Source organism: Pristiophorus japonicus, unplaced genomic scaffold, assembly GCF_044704955.1.
Source record: "Pristiophorus japonicus isolate sPriJap1 unplaced genomic scaffold, sPriJap1.hap1 HAP1_SCAFFOLD_49, whole genome shotgun sequence".
Classification (NCBI taxonomy): Eukaryota; Metazoa; Chordata; class Chondrichthyes; family Pristiophoridae; genus Pristiophorus; species Pristiophorus japonicus.
In genome coordinates, this window is record NW_027254395.1 from 4901816 (window position 1) to 4914664 (window position 12849).

General features: G+C 43.3%; 1 non-coding gene across 1 annotated transcript; it reads right to left on the minus strand.

The window, feature by feature from the left end:
- Positions 1–10818: 10818 nt before the first annotated feature.
- On the minus strand, positions 10819–10890 carry trnah-gug (transfer RNA histidin (anticodon GUG)). Its single transcript has one exon. It is a non-coding gene; the product is annotated as a tRNA-His (tRNA).
- Positions 10891–12849: the final 1959 nt, after the last annotated feature.

Consider the following 12849-nt stretch of genomic DNA (forward strand, 5'->3'; position numbering starts at 1 on the left):
GCAACATCTTGAAGTTTAAATTGATTTTTGAAAATTACTTTGGCTGATTTGGACTGACGTGATTTTATCAAAGTCTGTTCAAGTCGAAATAAGATAACAAACAGAAAGTCGTTAGTTTTCCAATGTCTACTGTTGGCATTGATAATTAGGAGAAGAGGCTCTGGCCAGAAATAGAGAAGTCTCAATCTTATTGTGCAATGAGCTGAATGTCCGGAGCAGTGAGGAAAGACGTCAAAAGCTGTCGATTCCATGCGCTCGGAACAGCCAGGTCTGTTCTGGAGCTATTCAGCATCTTGTGGATGAACGGAACAGGAATCAAGATCTACAGGAAGGGATATCTAATCTGCAGCATGTACAATTGGTGGCCTCACACTGGAGTTATGGGTTATGTGTGTTTCAGCAGCGAGTTGACACTTGAATAAAAAAAAAAGGTTGGGCAGAGCGTGTTTCAAAAGACGCTTCCATTCACGCTGGTTAAGGCAGCAATGTGGCTCAGCAGCTCAGATACTGGTTTTGTGTGGTACGAAAAGACTTTGGGATTAATACTGCTTTGGCCAAGTGCGAGGCCGCTCCCACGCCACGTCCTGTTAAGGAGATGGGAAGGTGCGCAACACCCCGCGCCCTTTGAAGGAGATGTGAGTGCTATTACCATCCCACGTCCTGTGCATGTGATCGGAGTGCAGAAGCTGGTGATATTAGGTTGCAAAACGGAGACACAAGTTGATGAAGCCAGGTGGTGTTCAACGGATTCCCAGATCGAAAATTTCAAAAGGATATTAAGTGACAATACCTACCGGTCCCTTCCGTGTGCCGTTTATATTTCTATATTTCAGAGCTCCGAACTAAGTTGGAACGAGCAGCGATTTTAGGTATGGAGAAGTAGCATTCAGAATCTTGTTACCCCGCTGCATCACACCCGATCTTACGGTAATTCGGAGATTGGGGAGAGCATGTTCGAGCAGAAGAGTTGAGAGCATGATCATGAGGCTATAACTCTCAAAAGACAGGTTAAGAGAACACAGGAGAGAAATTGCACAGCGCCCTATTTGGGGCAGTAACTTTGCGGTTGTGCTGCCAACTTTTATTAAAGTTACATAAAAAAATAATTTGCGTGGCTGTTCAAAGAGCAGAATCAGAGACAAGAGACAAGAGAAGGATGTTCTGGCTTTTGAGGGAGTGCAGCGAAGATTCACCAGACTGATTCCAGGGATGGCTGGGCTGTCATATGAGGAGGCACTGGATCAACATTATTCACTGGAGATCAGAAGGATGAAAGGTGAACTCATAGAAACATATAAAAGTCTGAAGGGATTGGACAGGTTAGAAGCAGGAACGATGTCCCCAAAATTGGGGAAGTCCAGAACCAGGGGACAGAGTCTTAGGATAAGAGGCAGACCATTTAGGACTGAGATGAGGAGAAACCTCTTCACTCAGAGAGTTGTTAACCCGTGGAATTCCCTGCCGCAGAGAGTTGTTGATACGAGTTAATTGGATATATTCAAGAGGGAGTCAGATATGGCCCTTAAGGTTAAGGGGATTAACTAGGTATAGAGAGAATCAGGAAAGGGGTACTGATGGAATGATCAGCCATGATCTTATTGAATGGCGGTGCAGGCTCGAAGGGCCGAATGGCCTACTCTTGCACCTATTTTCTATGTTTCTATGTAAGAGGCTCTTCAATGAGTGGAAATAGATAGGAGTGGCTGTTTCAATAGCAGGAGCAAGGAAAGCGGCTGATTGTAGAACAGGAGCAGAGAGGAGCGGCTGTTTACAGAGCCGGAGCAGAGGGCCCCGTCTGTTTGAAGGACGGGAGCAGAGAGGCGCGGCTGTTTACTGAACGGGAGCAGAGAGGAGCGGCTGTTTACAGAGCGGGAGCAGAGAGGAGCGGCTGTTTACTGAACGGGAGCAGAGAAGAGCGTTTGTTTACAAAGCGGGAGCAGAGAGGAGCTGCTGTTTACAGAGCGGGAGCGGAGAGGAGCGGCTGTTTAGTGTGCGGGAGCAGAGAGGAGCGGCTGTTTACAGAGCGGGAGCAGAGAGGAGCAGCTGTTTACAGAGCGGGAGGAGAGAGGAGCGGCTGTTTAAAGAGCGGGAGCAGAGGGTCCCGGTTGTTTAAAGAGCGGGAGCAGAGAGGAGCGGCTGTTCACAGAGCGGCAGCAGAGGGTCCCTACTATTTACAGAGCGGTAGCTTTGAGGAGCGGCTGTTTACAGAGCGGGAGCAGAGAGGAGTGGATGTTTAAAAAGTGGGAGCAGAGAGGAGCGGATGTTTACAGAGCGGGAGCAGATAGGAAATGCTGTTTAAGAGCGGAAGCAGAGGAGCGGATGTTTACAGAGCAGGAGCAGAGAGGAGCGGATGTTTACAGAGCGGGGACAGAGAGGAGCGGCTGTTTACATAGAAGGAGCAGTGAGGAGCGGCTGTTTACAGAGCGGCAGCAGAGATGAGAGGCAGTACATTGTGCTGGACCTGTGGCGTTTTTCGAGCAGTTGTTGAACAAATTAATTTTCATCACCTACAGTACTTGGCTTTTCTTTATTGTGCTTCACTTTTTATCAACAAAATGCAATAATTAATTGCACTGGCTTGAAGATTAAATAACTAAATAAGGTAAGCTTTGGAGCGAGAATACTCGCCTGCCACGTGCGAGACATGGTTATTGTGCAAACAATAAACATAACACATCCCTTAAACATTGTTGCAATATAAAGTATAATTTTGTTTTTATACGCGAGATAGTAAAAATTTCAATGGAGGGCAGAACAGAGCTCTAAGGCTGCCGATATATAAAGTATAAATTACATAAACACTCTCAGCGAAAAAGGTAAGTAACTGATCACTTGACTCTGAGAATTTTTATTGCCCCAACATTGGACAGCTCATTCTTCAAAGTGAGTCTGGCCGAATGAAAACGTGCGATCTAGACGTGATTGGAACCCGCTGCCATCTGATCTGGAATCAGAATGGCTAACATTGCAAAACAAGGTCCAAAGCCAGCAAGTACAGCCGCATCAATAGGACGGATATAAAATGGGAATCAGCCATGATGTTGTTGAATGACGGAGTAGGCTCGAGGGGTTAGATGGCCTACTCCTGTTCATTATTCTTATGTTCTAATGAATATACAGAAGGTCAAACAGTATCGTGGGGAGCAAAGCAAAGTTAATGTTTCAGGTCGATGAGGGTTCCTCAAAACGTGTATATAGGTTGGTGCAGTACGGAGCAGCTGTTTAAATGTGGAGCAGATAAGACACGGATGAGATTACCGGTCAATGCCGATCCACCGGTTGTATTAATAAATTTCTCGAAAAAAATTAAATGAACACATTGACATGAAAAGCGGTTCAAAGAAAACTCACATTTTTGGGTTTCAGTTCGTCATATCTCGATCTGTCACGCTGCTCTGTTTGCTTGTGCATCCCGGTGCAGTATATATGCCAAGGCTGGTACTACATTCATACTTAAGCAGTTCCGTTGTCGGTTTTCTATGAAACAAAAGATAATTGCCCCAATTGCTCAATGCTGCAACAGAATATACCTAAAAATCCACCTTTGATCTATCGGCATTGCTCGAGCCCGACGCTGGGCGGTTTGTGTGTCTCTTATTTCACCCGGTGTAGGATTATTGTACAACAAGATGACGACTTCATTGTCCGAGCAATGGATCGCAAGGATGTGCGCATCACCAGTGCCATGGCAGGAAATGATGAATGTTGGACTGACCACGATCTAATCCACTCTGGCATTTAAATTAATGTAGAAACATAATCGCAGCAGCCACAGAATAGCTGCTGCAGTAAAAGCAACATAGGAGCATTGAAAAACCCTGATAAGAAAGCTCTATTCTGAAATCGCAACACAACAAACTGACGATTTCCAGTCAACAGCAAACACTGACTGTCCACAGAGCCTGGTCCGCCCTAAAGGTCTCCATAATTATCATCTGTTAAGAGACGCTTGCTTAAATCCATCAGGAAACATCAAGACTGGTGAGATGAGAATGACCAAGAGATCCAGGAGATAATAAAGCACAAATGCGAGGCATTTTTTAATTGAAAACAGCAGCACAACTGGATGGAAAGAAAGCAGCTCTTTCGACGTCTGAAGACCGAGGTCCAAGATAAAACTCGCCTTATAATAACAGGTGATGGGTGGATATAGTGTAGGCGATCCTGCAACGAGTTGACAAACACGACGTGCATGGATTCTTTAGCACATTCAAGACCACCTACGGTGCAAGCAGCCAAGTTTTTACCCCACTGAGGCCAAGGATGTAGAGGTAGTTATCAAGGACAGAGACGCAATCAGTGCCCGCTGGATAGAGTACATCGAGATATCCCAAAACGACATAATGTCTTCGATGTGAATGTCCTCATTTGCATCCCACAACATGCTACACGCCACCACCTCAGCACAAAACCAGCCCGGCATGAGGTTGAAAAGGCCACCTGATAATTAAAGATCAAAAAGGCCACAGGAGCAGCTGGAATGCCAGCCGATGAACTTAAGCATGGCGAAGCGGCAATGTTGGCACTATTCCATGCACTCAATACTCTTACTTGGAAGGAGGTGAGCATGCCAGTGTACTTCACGGAAGCTATAATCGTGAACCTCTTCAAGAATGGCGACATTTATGATGGCAGTAATTAAATAGGAGTTCCCCTGCTGTCTGCCACATGGAAAATCATCACAATAATCCTCCACAATCATCTTCCCGCATTGGCTAAAGAGTTCCTCCCAGAATCGCAAAACATATTCCGCCCACTGAGCGCGACAGCCGCCATGATCTTCACCACACGTCAAACTCAAGAAAAATGCAGAGGGCAGCATCCACCTATATAAGTTGCATTTTTTTTACCAAACAACGGCCTCCGATACCCTCAACCCTGAGGGATTATGGAGCGTCCTTCTCTAATTCGGCTGCCCTCAAAAGATTTTCACCATCCTCCGCCTCCTTCACGATGACATGCAAGCCTTGATCATGACAAACGGATCCACCAGATACTCAATACCCATGCGAACCGGGGTCAAGCAAGGCTGTGTCGCCATAACAAATCTCTTCTCGCTCTTCCTTTCTGCAATGATGCTTCTCACCCTCATTAAGCTCGCCACTTTATTTGAGCTAATTTGCAGAATTAACGGGAAATTGTTCAACCTGCATTGCCTCCAGTCTGGATCCAAGGTCGCACAATCCTCTGTTATTGAATTACAGGACGCAGACAGTGGGAGGACTAACTCTAAACCATCGTCAACCACTTCACCAAAGCCTACGAGGGTTTAGGCATTAAATAAAACATCCGTAAGGCAAAGGTTTTCTACCAAGCTGCCCTTGCCGCACAATACACCATACCCACCCCCGCGATTATCAAGATCCATGACGAGGCCTTGGACAAGGTGAAATATTTTCCATACCTGAGCTGCCTACTTTCAACGTCCAACACCGCCTTCCGTTTGAAAGTGCAACCTACTGTTGCCTGAGGAAGAGAGTGTTCGAACACCAGGGCGTCAAACCCGGCATCAAGCTCATTGTCTACAGAGGAATAGTCAACCCGCCCTGCTGTATGCTTCAGATTCGTGGACTATGTAAAGTAGGCAACTCATAGTACTGGAGAAGTAACACCAACGCTTGCGCAGCAAGATCTAAAAAATATATTGGTTCAATTGAACCTTCAACGTCAGTGTTCGAGCTCAGACCAACATTCCCATCATCGAAACATTGACCACCCTTCATCAACTCCGATGGCCGGGCGACATCGCCCGCATGCCCGATAATGAACTCCCAAAACAAGGGCTCTACTCAGAGATCCAGCACGGCATGCGAGTCCTTGCAGGGCAGAGGAGAAGCTTCAAGGACTCACTCAAAGCCTCCTTGAAAAATTACAACAACCCCAGCGCTATCTGGGATTCTGCAGCCCAAGACATTTCAAGAGTGGAGGAGAAGCATCTGTGAAGGCAGGGAACACCTCGAGTCTGTTCGTTGGGAGCATGCAGATGCCAAGGACAAACAGCGGAAGGAGACCAAGACAATAGAAGCACCCCACCCATCCGGCCCTAAAACCAACATCAGCCTCACCTGTGACAGAGTCTGTAGTACCGCATTGTTCTCAACAGCCAACTGTGAACTCATATTTGAGTGGAAGCAAGACATCCTTGACTCCGAATGCGTGCATAAGAGAAGACAAACAAGGTAAGAACTAAATGCACAGAAACATTCAAGGATAGGATATATAACCATACGAGGCAGTTACGTTGAATGAGTTCGATGAAGATGGGTGGAAGGAAAATCTCGTGGAGCATAAACACAAGCATTGACCTGATTGGCCGAATGGAAGATTATGTACTCTAAATACATTGTATAACGTGTTGAACATCAGTATGCATTTGAATCTCTATGTGTGAATGCACACAGCATTCATAACAAATTTGCTGATCTGTCGGCACGAATGTTTACAAATGGGGATGATCTGGTAGCCAGAATAGAGATGTGGTTGCCAATTGACGAAGACTAGGATCTAAATATTCAGGGGTACTTGACAATTCGGAAGGACAGACAGAATGGAAAATGAGGTGGGGTAGCTCTTTTGATGAAGGATTATTTCACTGCAATAATGAGAAACAATATTGGCTGGAATTCATCACGATATTGAAACCGTTTAGGTCGAGATAAGGAATAAATAGGGAAAAGTCACTGGTGGGCATAATCTATATGCCCCCTAACAATTACAACTCTGCTGGTCGCCCAATAAACATGAAATAGTGGGGGCTTGTAAAAAGGGTCTTTACATGGGTGTAAACCATGGGTGATTTCAACCTGCATATTGATTGGACAAATCAAATTGGTTGAGGAAGATTGCATAGATTGAATAAGGGAAGGGTTTCTTCAGCAGTACGAAATGGAAATAAACAGATAACAGGCTATCATGGATCTGGTCCTGTGCAATGAGACAGGATTAGTAAACAAACTGCTAGTAAAGGTTCGCACTGGAATCAGTGATCACTGCATGGTCGAATTTCAAATTCAGATGGAGCGCGAAGAAGTTGGATTTACAACCACCGTAATAAGCTTAAACAAACGAGAATAAAAAAAGCTATGAGGGCAGAGTTGATTAAAGTGGAGTGGGCAAACAGATTAAAGTGCAGGACGGTTAATATACAGTGGCAAACATTTAAGGAGATATTTCACAACTCTAAAGAAAAATATATTCAATTGAGGAGGAAAAGGTATAAAAGAAAATATAACTGCCCGTGGATCATGAAAGAAATAAAGGATGTTAAAAACAAGGGCTTAAAAAGTGGCCAAAATTAGTGGGAGGACAGAAGATTGGGAAGCTTTTAACAGCCAGCAAAGAATGACAAAAAAAAGGATGAAGAAAGGGAAGATAGATTATGAAATAAAACTAGCACGAAATATAATAACAGATGGTAATAGTTTCTACAGGTATATAAAAAGGAAAAGAAAGGCTAAAGTAAATTTTGGTCCGTTAGAGGATGATACCGGGTAACTAGTAATGGGGACCATGGAGATGGCAGAAACGCTGACCAATTATTTGTTGCATTCTTTACGGTAGAGGACACAACAAATATTCCAACAGTGGATAGTCAATCACAATCACTAAAAAGATGGTACTCAGTAAGATATTGGGATTAAAATCGGATAAATCCCATGGACATGATGGCTTGCATCCTCGTGTCATAAGAGAAGCAGTATAGCAGGTATAGTGAATGCATTGGTTGTAGTTTACCAACATTTCCTGGATTCAGATGATGTCCCACCAGATTGGAAAACGGCAAATATAACGCCACTGTATAAAAACGAAGGCAGACAAAATGCAGAAAAAACTAACCAGTTAGCCTAACAGTTGATTTTGTAAATATGTTGCAGTCCATTATTGAAGAAGCAATAGCAGAACATTTGGAAGGACATAATTCGGTCAGGCAGAGTCAGCATGTTTTTTGAAAGGAAATTGATGTTTGACAAAGTTGCTGTAATTCTTTGAGGAAGTAACGTGCAGGATGGTTAAAGGGGAACCAGTCGATGTGGTGTATTTGTATAACAGAAGGCATTTCACAAGGTTCCTCATAAAAGCTTACTGCACAAGATAAAAGTTCACAGGATTGGGGTTAATATATTAGCTTGGATAGCGTGTTGGCTAATGAATAGAAAACAAAGCGTCGGTATAAATGGTTCATTCTCGGGTTGGCAATCAGTAATTTTTGGGGTGCCGCAGGGATTAGTGCTTGGACCATACTATTTACAATCTATATTAACGACATGGATGAAGCGACCGAGTGCAACGTCGACAAATTTGGTGACGATACAAATATTGGTGGAGAAGCAATGTATGAGGACAACATAAAAAACCTGCAAAAGCACATAGACAGGCTAAGTGAGTGGGAAAACATTTGGAAGGTGGAGTAAAATGTTGGACCGTGTGAGGTTTGCATGTTGGCAGAAAGAAATCAAAGAACAAGTTATTTTTAAATGCAGATAAATTTCAAAATGATGCAGTAGAGCGGGGCCTTGGGATCCTGGTGCATAAAATACAAAGTTTAATACGCAGGTAGCAGCAAGTGATGAGGAAGGACAAGGGAATCTTGGCCTTCATTGAAATGGGGGTGGAGTATAAAAGCAGGGATGTCTTGCTGCAGTAGGACAGGGTATTGGTGAGCACACGTGGAACCCTGCTTACAGTTTTGGTTTTCAAATTTACAAAAGAATATACTTGCTTTGGATGCAGTTCAGAGAAGGTTCACTAGGTTCATTCCGCTGATTGTTACAAGGAAAGTTTGATTGGCTTGTCCTCTTCTCATTGGAATTCAGATGATTCAGAGGTGATCTTACCGAAACGTATACCATTATGAGGAGTCTTGACAAGGTTGATGCAGAGGCGCTATTTCCACTGATAGTGGAGATTGAACTAGAGGGCATAATCTTAGAATAAGGGGCCGCCCATTTAAAACTGGGACAAGAACGAATTACTACTCCTAGATTGCTGTAAAGCTGTGGAATTCGCTGCCTCAGAGAACTTTGGAAGCTGGGTCATTGCATGCATTTAAATCAGAGATAGACAGTTTCTTAACCGATAAGGGCATAAGGGGTTATGGGTAGCTCTCAGAGAAATACACCTGTGTACATACGGGTCAAGAGGCCTTATGGCCTGCTCCTGCTCCGATTTCTTATGTTATTATTATATTTCCAATATACGTCACCCATACCTAATTCTGACACATTACTGCAATTGGAGGGATTAATCCTCTCCATATGCTTTCCCCGATACTTACGTTTCACTGACGTTCCAATAGACAACGCATATTTCGCAAGATCGGATTGTTTCATTCTATGAATACAATCGCTGAACACTCAGTCCCCAGTCACATTCTAATATACACAGCTCATTACCCGATATTGATTCATTTTTCATATGGAAGGGATTTCTCTCGTGAATATACTCCGTAATATATAATACACCTTATATTTCCAAAATACTCAGCCAATGGCCAATAATGACATTACTGTAATGGAAGAGTTTTACCTTGTCAATATTCGCCCATTTAGTGACTCGCTAAAATGGGTGGTAGTAGGGCGGTAAAGAAACAAATGATGGTCCAGCTCAGGTGTTCGTGTGAAAAGCAGAACCATTAGCAGCATCTGCTGTCCGAGAGAACGGGAGCACTGGTTCGGATGCGATTTGTTGAATTTACATTTGAGTTCGGAAAGTTGCAAAGTGCCTACATGTTTACTCAATTGGTTGGTTGGAACGTTGCTCCAGTGAAGCTCTGTCTTTCGAAAAATGTGGGAAAGAAAGCCAAATTCACTCGCTTTTAATGTAACGTTAATCTTTTTTGCAATGCCGATCGGCTGTGAGAAGTTGATTTTTGACGAAACCATAGTGACGACAATGTGGGATTTTCACCCAGGATCTGTCCCAGCTCAACCCTGAAAATCCTAACGCGAGATGAAATCGCTGGACCGCAGATTCTCCGATATAAAACAACGAAACTCATTACGCATTGAAATCTAATTAACTGAAAGTGAAGAAGAAAGGTTTTCCTTCCACCTTGCCTGTGCTGTTTCCCTGCGAATGGTATCGAATTAGTCCCACTCACCGTAATCCGACAAATGTTTCCCATTAATGCACACATTCATAATTTTTGACGTGAAATGAGCTGAGTGCAGCATACTTAGAGCAAAAGCTTAATTTGGCCATGAAGATTACAGTGATTAAAAAAACAAACAGAGGCATGAAATGTTCAACGTTGATTATATTCGAATCCGCGCATATAGCGCACAATTGATTGGAATATTCTTCGCCGCAAGCACTCTGCTACCTCATATTGCTGGAACATTGTAACCAATCATTCTGCTTTCTGCTTTTTGAATCCAAACAGAAATTCCCTGCGCCAAACTGAACTTACCGCTTGTGCACCCAGTTGCAAAAATGTTGAACATTAACAATCAGCCTCTGTCAGTAGAAGGCCTTACGTTACTTCAGGTGAAAGAGCGCTAGAAATTATCGGTTTTGAAACAGATTCAGAACAGTGAAAAAAAAGTTTCACACGGTAAATTAAACGACTAACATAGGACTTCGTATGCATCGAAATCAGGCGCCTTTTCCATTCGCCCACGGAGCCAGTGCAGCCGCCACAACAATTATTTGGGGAGAATTGTAAGCAAAGGGCTATTGTTTCAGGAAGGCAGAAAAAGCTCAGGCAAGAGGCGCGTTTGAATGAGTAAACATGTTTCTGCCGCCAACAAAATAATATTTATTTCATGTTGTAAAGGTTGATGTTTTGCTATGATCCATCAGCAGATAAAAGGCAAACTCTGCCATGACTCGGATTCGAACCGAGGTTCCTGCGGCCACAACGCAGTGTACTAACCACTATACGATCACGGCGCCCCACATCAGCTCCGGTAATTCGACCCTGATCACAGCAAAGTCACACACAGCACTGTTTAGAAAACATGTTTTTATTTGATGAGGCCAAACTTAGCCCTGACAAATTATGTCAGCGGTGGGATTTGACCGACAACCTGCAGCGAATAGAGCGTTAATCCAGAATAGGAGCGACTGCAGCCGCAGTTACGTTGAAAAGGATTGTTCCCCTTTCACACGGGAAGAAATTCGTCCATTGTGCGTTGTAAAAAAAAAAGCCTGGTTCCCGCTGGGAGTTGAACGCAGGTTTCCCCTTTGGAAAGAAAGCGCTTTGACCAGCGAAGCCACGGAGCCAAATACACCACGACCGACTTCCCTCCACTGAATGCTATCAATCAGATTCCTGTCACTGCCTTTTGGAGTCTGAAGCCGTTTTAAATCGAACCACCTCTCTTGTCTATTCCGCCATGTGTGCCGATGCTATCTCTCGCTGCGTAAATCACAGCTTCAATCTGTGGGTTGATGCCGAATGATTTCCAGTGTTTGTTTTGAACATGAACTAAATGTGAACAAAACAACATAAGGAATATGAGCAAGAGTAGGCAATATGGTCATTCGAGCCTGCTCTGACATTCAATAAGATCATGGCTGACACGATCATGGAATCAGCTCTACTTCAATGCCCGATCCTTTAATCCAGTATCGCTCGAAAATCTGTCCATCATTGCCTTAAATATATTCAATGACCCAGCCTCCAATAATTCCAGGCATTTATAAGTCCCTGAGAGTAGAAATGTCTCCACATCTCAGTTTGAAATGGGCGGCCCCTTATTCTGAGTGTATCAGCCAAACAACTTGTGAAACTGGGCAACTAATCAGCAAAAATTCATAACAAGATGTTATTTATTGTGATGAGGCAAATACAATATTCGGACTCGCAAGAATTAGCTTCAATTACGTGCAAAACGAATCTGTGACACCAACGCGATTCCAACTGCCCTAATATTAATTGGGATATAATTAATGTGACAGGTATTGAGCATGAATACTTCCTAAAATATATTCAGGAGAATGTGTTTTTCATCCAGTATGTAGCAAGCCCAACAAAGGTTCTGGACTTGTAGTGAGGGAATGAAGCTGGGCAGGTGGTAGGAGTATCAATTTGACAACATTTTGCTGCGAATGATCAGAATTCAGTTAGATATTGTGTAGTTGCGGAAAAGGACAAAGATAGACCAGGAATACAAAGTTTCATTCGGGGGGGGATCCAGTTTTATTGAGCTGAGATATGATTTAGCCAAAGTCGACTGGAAACAACTGTTGAAGGTAAATCAGTTTCATAGCAGTGGGAGGCCTTTCAGGAGGAGAACTTGATGGTACAGAGCAAGTATGTTCCCTTAAAGAAAAAGAGTGGGAATAATAAATCTAAAACCCCAGGAATTAAAGTGGCATACTGGGTAGTTAAAGCAAAAAGGGGAGGCTTTTGATAGCACCAAGGGCTCAATTCTGCAGAAACCCGAGCGGAATACAGAAAGTGTGGCGGTAAAATTTAAAAAGGAAGTTTGGAAAGCAAAGAGAGAACAGGAAAAATTGTTTGTATGTAAAATCAATGAAACACAGAACATGTTTTATATGTACATTAATGCAAGACATTATCTAAAGGAAGAGTCAGGCCTATTATAGATTGTGAATGTAAATTTTACGTGATGTTCGATGGCCTGGAAATAGTTCTTCCTGACAAAGATCATCTGTTTTCAGAAAAGGGAGTGGCGATGCCACATTGCATTCAGGTTGGAGGAGTGTGAAATATTAGATGAAAGATATATAGTGAGATTGGAATTATTTAGGAACGTAGCAGCATTGAATGTGGATATCTCCCCAGGCCTAGCTAAACTGTATCCCAGACTGCTAACTGATGCAAAAGAGGTAATTACAGAGGCGCTAGCATTCATTTTATATTCCTCTCTAACCACAGGTGTG